This window comes from Rhinopithecus roxellana, chromosome 10 (genome assembly GCF_007565055.1).
Source record: "Rhinopithecus roxellana isolate Shanxi Qingling chromosome 10, ASM756505v1, whole genome shotgun sequence".
NCBI classification, from domain to species: Eukaryota; Metazoa; Chordata; class Mammalia; order Primates; family Cercopithecidae; genus Rhinopithecus; species Rhinopithecus roxellana.
The window spans coordinates 78,428,855-78,434,854 of NC_044558.1; the positions used below are offsets into that span (position 1 = coordinate 78,428,855).

General features: G+C 38.8%; 1 long non-coding RNA gene across 1 annotated transcript in view; it reads left to right on the top strand.

Moving 5' to 3' along the window:
• Positions 1–1,818, top strand: part of LOC115900073 — a 77,404-nt gene extending 75,586 nt beyond the window's left edge. Inside the window, exon 6 of the long non-coding RNA XR_004059753.1 lies at positions 1,343–1,818. This is a non-coding gene — a long non-coding RNA (uncharacterized LOC115900073). The remainder of the gene's footprint in view (positions 1–1,342) is intronic.
• Positions 1,819–6,000: the final 4,182 nt, after the last annotated feature.

The following is a 6,000-nucleotide window of genomic DNA, read 5'->3' on the forward strand; positions in this document are numbered from 1 at the left end:
AAGCTGAGATTGTGCCATTGCACTTTAGCCTGGGCAACAGAATAAGTTGGCTTTATTATAGAAATGGTAGGTTAGTTTATGTTTAAAAAACCTGTCAATATAATCACTACAGTAACAGAATTAAGCAAACAAATAGAACATGATTCTTTCACTGAAGGAGAAAAGAATTTAATAAAATTTAACCCAGTATGATCAGTTACTCAGAGCTATCTGGGAACAGAAGGAAATTTCATTAAATGTATAAAAAACTTGTTCAAAACATATGAAACAAAATCTGACTCAATTGAGGAAATATCGAAATTGTTCTGGCTGTTATGAGGAATGAGAGAAGGATGCCTGATATCACCACTTTACTCAGTATTTTCCCAGATTTATAAGAACTAACAGGTATAACAATTGGAAAGAAAGAGATAACTCTGCCACTACTTGCAGATTGCAAGAGAGACTGTATCCAAAATCTCAATAATGTTTGATAAAAGCACAGTGAGGGGGTGGTGCCAACATGCATCCCACCAGAGTTGCTAAAACGAAGAGATTACAAATTCCAAGTGGTGGTGATGACAGAGCCACTGGAACTCTCATATACAGCTGGTGGGTTCTGGAAAGCTCTCTGTCAGCATCTACTATGGCCCAAAATAAGCATGCACCATGACTCAGAAAGTCAACTCTTTAGTGGAATTTGACTCCACTTTACAAAAATGCTTACACATGTGAATCAAAAGACAGGTACCATTCATAAGTGAATGTTTTGACTACATGCACAAAACCATGCACAAAAGACATGTACAAAAACATTCATAGTGAATATTGTGACTATATGTACAAAACCATTCATTTGCAACGTTCACTAGAGCCCCAAGCAAGAAACAACCCAATGTCCAGTAATGAGAGGGAGCATTCATAACATGAGATACGGTTCTATCATGCGAAGTATTGAACTACTGTCACCTGCAATACTTAGAAGAATTTTGAAAAAGTAACCTTGAACAAAAGAGGCCTGGTAACCATGAGTGCACACTGCGGGTTACTGTTTGCATAAAGGTAATGGCAAGCCAAGTTACTTGGTGCTAGAAGTCAGAATAGTCATTACTCTTCTGGAGATACTTGCTGGGGGACTTGGTTTGTTCTTATAATGTTTCCTGGTCTTGGTGGTGGATTTATGGTTGGGTTTGCTTGTATAAATTTATCATAGTACGTATATAATTTGATTTATGTACCTGTCTGAAAAACATATCTTGTTTCAATAAAAAAGATGATACTTAAATATTCCTGGGCTCTATCCAGCCCAATTAAATTAGAATCTTCCGGGATGGGGGATAACTGTATTTTAAAATCTCCATAGGTGTCTATATGTGAATCCAGGTGTGAGGTGCACCTCTGTTTTGATCACTTGTGACGATGGCCCTCAAACTTGGTATGTATCAAATCATCCGGGAACTTGGTGAGACTGTGGGACCCTGAGCCTCAACCTGCTTCAAAGAGGGGAGGCATGCATATTTTTTTGTTAGTTTTCAAGGTGATTCTGATACTATATACAGAAGTTTGAGAAGCACTTCTCCAGAGCCTAACATCCAGGACTCTGATTCTCAAATTAGTTGCACACTGTCATTACCTGGGAGGCTTTTAAAACACAGAAAACAAAAACCACTGTTGCCTCTTCCCACCCCTAGAGATTCGGACAATTGTTACGGAGTTTGGTCTGGGAACCAGAATTCTTAACCTCTCCACAAGGTGTTTCTAATATATAGCAAAGTTTGAGAATCACTGATCCAGGAGAAAAGTCTCTTTTCTGCACGTGTCTGCGTTTCTGTTTTAACATCATAGAACATTAAAAAAGAAAAAAATTGTACGAAAAAATCAAATAAAAAACACTCTACACATTTGGTAGTTGATAAATATCTTTGACTGATTGAATTTTTTTTCTCAAGATCTGCTGAGTTGCTGATAGTTTCTCAAAAACTGTACATGCATAATAAAAAAATTTAAAGAAGCCTATCTATTTATTAGGAAGCCTAATATATGTATTAAGATAAAGCAGAATTGGAAGATGATTTTTATTCCAGCCTGTCTTCCTAGTAGTTTTCAACTATCTTTTGTTTGTTTCAAATGCCATCACCTGTATTTTTCCAGAACACAAACGTGTGTTCCAGAGCTCGGTTTTCCAGCTGAGTGTGGCTTACAGTGATGAAGCAGTGACTCCCCGTGTACTCCCTGTTAATACTAAAGACATCCAGGAAACAACCATGGTCATACTGAGGTTGGAGGCAGGACTGGACTCAGGAGGTGGGGCTTGGACACTGGACCAAATTGAGGACTAGCTCAAACAGGTCCAGGTGGAGGCACCTTTCCGTAAGACACGCCCACCAGTGTGCCTGTGTCAGTTTACCACTGCCATGGCAACACCCTGAAGTTACTGTCCCTTTCTATGGTAATGACACACCCAGAAGTTACCACCTGTTTTCTAGACATTTCTGTGTAATCTGTCCCTTAATTTTCATTTAATTAAAATGGGTACAAATATGACTGCGGAGCTGCCTCTGAGCTGATATTCTGAGCACACTGCCTAGGGGGAGCCCTGTTCTGCAAGGAGCAAAATCTCTGCTGCTTCAGTAAATGTTGCTGTCTCACACCACTGGCTCACCCTTGAATTATTTCTGGGTGAAGCCGATAACCTTCCTGGGCTAAGCCCCAATTTTGGGGCTTGCCTGCCTGCATCAATTCTCGCCATTATTTTCTTATTTCTCCCATTGCCTGGGCTCCAAATCAGCTAATTATGAAAATAAAATATGATTTCCTTCCCCCAGAAAATGCTCCAGTGCCAGAGTACACTCCAGTGCCAGAGGAGAAATAGGCTGAGAGCATTGTTAGCTAAGTATATCATGCATCTCTGAGGCTAAAGATAGATCTTTCAGCTTGGAATTCGTCATTGCTGACTAATAGTTCACGCCATGGATACCTTAGTATCTTCACTGGAAATGATTTGAAAGAACCCATTTGTGCCTCCTGGTCTGGTTCCCCAACTAGAGTTCTGGGTGGTGAGCTTCACTGGGGTGGAACTCTGGTGTTGTTCTTGCATTAAAGACACAATCTTCCATTTGTCACGCAGATGTCACAAACCCACGTCATGGTTAGGCATGGTTTTCATGGGAGCAGGCAAAAATAATTCCACATCATCAGGACAGAGTAAGCCTGTGTGCTCTGGCAATATTCCCTATGGGGGTGATCAATTTTTAACAGGCTGTAGGGTTGATGTTTACATTTGAGCTCTTGACCAATCTCTGAGTGTCAAAATGCTTTTCTGCACAATAATCATTGAGAAAATGGACGTTGAAACCATATTCCTGGGACCTGTGTTCTGGCTACTCATTCACTGTGTGAACTGTCTCTTTCTCGCTTTTCCCGTCTCTGTCTGTCTCAGTTTCCTCAACTTTAAAATGGGAATAAAAGCAGATATTTACCAAGGAGAGCAGTCATGAAAATCAAATGAGTCCATACATGGTAAGCACTTAACAACAGGATCTGGCATGTAGTAAACACTCAGTTGTCAGTTATTATTAAAATCATTATCTAGCTTAATTCATGGCATATAGTAGACTTAAAAAATACTGATGTTGACTTACCATGTTAGTGTCTGTTCACAGCTACACTTTCTAGAAGTTGAATAAGTGAACAGATACTGACCCAAAGTCTATTCCCCTTCCTTTCGGTAACAAGGACTGTGTGCTCTTTGGAGATGAAACTCTCTATACATAGGTGGAAAAGGCCAGGGGAAAATCATGTGATCCAAATAGATCACTGGGATTCTTTCTTCCCAAGCTTGAACATCAAAGGCTTGAACAAAGTTATTCATGAAATGGAAAAAAAATCCATTTAAACAAATTAATTCCTGAAGCATTGATTCCTGTGAACCATTCCTGGCTCTCCGTGTATATCCATGTACTCCCTCATGGCTGTTAAATAGATCTGTTTATTGTTGATGTCTGGGCTCAGCTTCTGTTGCAAAAGAAAGACAGGAAGAAAGAGTGAGAGAGAGAGAGAGACTGAGAGAATGAAATAAAGGAAGAAAAAAGGAAGGAAAGAGAAAGAAGAAATAAAAAAAGAATAAAGAAAGGCAGAGAGAAAGAAAGAGAAAAAAGAAAGAAAGAAGAAGAAAAGGAAGGAAGGAAGGAGAGAAAGAAAGAAAGAGAAAGAAAAGAAAGAAGAAAGAAAGAAAGAAAGAAAGAAAGAGAGAGAGAGAGAGAGAGAAAGAAAGAAAGAGAAAGAGAAAAAGACTGAGAAAGACTGAAGGAAGGAAGAAAGAGGCGAGAGGGAGAGATAGAGGAAGGAAGGAAGGAAGGAAGGAAGGAAGGAAGGAAGGAAGGAAGGAAGGAAGGAAGGAAGGAAGGAAGGAAGGAAGGAAGAGCTTCCCACACACATTCGAAAGAAGACTCACTGATAGCCTTGGGTTACGGACTATAGATGGAAGTAAACGAGCTTTTCCCAAAATTGTGACTAAAATTAATCTTGAATGGCTAAACGGAGCATTGCTCTGTAGACCTCATGATGTTAACATTTCACCATTTATAATTTTTTTAGTGGTTTTGGAACTACATTTCCCCCCCAAAAAAGCATTATCCTGTATCTTCTTCAGCGTCCCCTGGTGGACACAGCTGCAAAAGCGAAGCCTGTTTGCCAAGCGACTAGCTAAGGGGTCAGTTCCTGTTCCTCAGGTGGAGAAAAGCCAGGGGGCTGCAGCTGTGGCGAGTTCTCAGTACAGCTCTAATAGAGCAGAGAGAGAGGTGACAGGGAACAGTCTACTTCAATTGCACTGGACATGTGAAGTGTTTTTTCCCACTGTGATTCTTTACTGAAGTTTGATTTCTCTTATTGATTAAAAGCATAATGAAATACCAAGAAACAAACACCAAATGCAGAACAGCTTTTAATTCTGAAAGGAAAAAAGCAAACTGCAATTTGGAAGCATGAAAAGGGTCTTTAACAGCCTCGGTGCTTTTTATTACATTTTCCTTGAGCTAAGTGTTGAATACATATTTGCTCGTTATATTATTTTTATATCTTTTTGTATGTTGATAATTTTTAATAACTTTTTCTTACCATGGAATGGGAAAACAAAGAGAGACTTTTATTGGCTAAGTAGTGAATAAAACAATAATTTCTAGGTGGATGATCTTTTCAATTTCTGTTAAATGAGTAACACAATTGTAAATGAACACCATTTTATTAGATGAAACACTCAATCTCACCAAACATATTCTTATTACAATTTCCAAAATTTATTTATTAATGTTATGTGTGACTGGGATTAACGACAGCTTCAATTTTTGCTCAGAGTTTTTTACTTGATCCGAAGCACAGAATTGTAAAAAAAAAATTCAAGCACTGTTTTTCACACATCCCTTGAAAACGTGAATGGGCAGGAAGGAAGGGAGATCAATACATGTTATTTCTTCCCCATCCTCTATGAAAGTGGTGAAGAGAAACATCAATCATCCCTGCCAGTGAAAATTGGACTCTAAGTGTCCAATTTTTTTTGCCTAAGCCAAAAAATAACTTTGAAAGTAAATTATATTCCTTGCTTTACAGCTGAGTAACCTACTGAGGATTTGTAATTACATACAGCACCATTTTAAAAGACGGAGTAGACTTCTGAGTTGAGTTACTATGTTCTGGTAATCTTGTCTAAAATAGCTTCCACAAGAACCTAAATTTTATCAAAAAATACTTAACAACATCTTTTTCACAAATGAGTTTATTCAGACTGAACGCAAACACCTTGAAGGAATGCTTTGCATTTAGTGTATGGAAAGGCATATACCTGAGATCATTGAGCAAAATGCAAAGAGCCCTAATAGAAATGTTTGTATCTGCCTAGACCTCAGGGCCTCCAATTTGTTGCCCAGAGAAGAATTAGTCCCATAAGCACCCTTATTAGGGAAGAGAAACCGGCCAAAGGCTGAACAATAGACACTATACGAGTAGTGAGGTGGTCACAGGAATTAA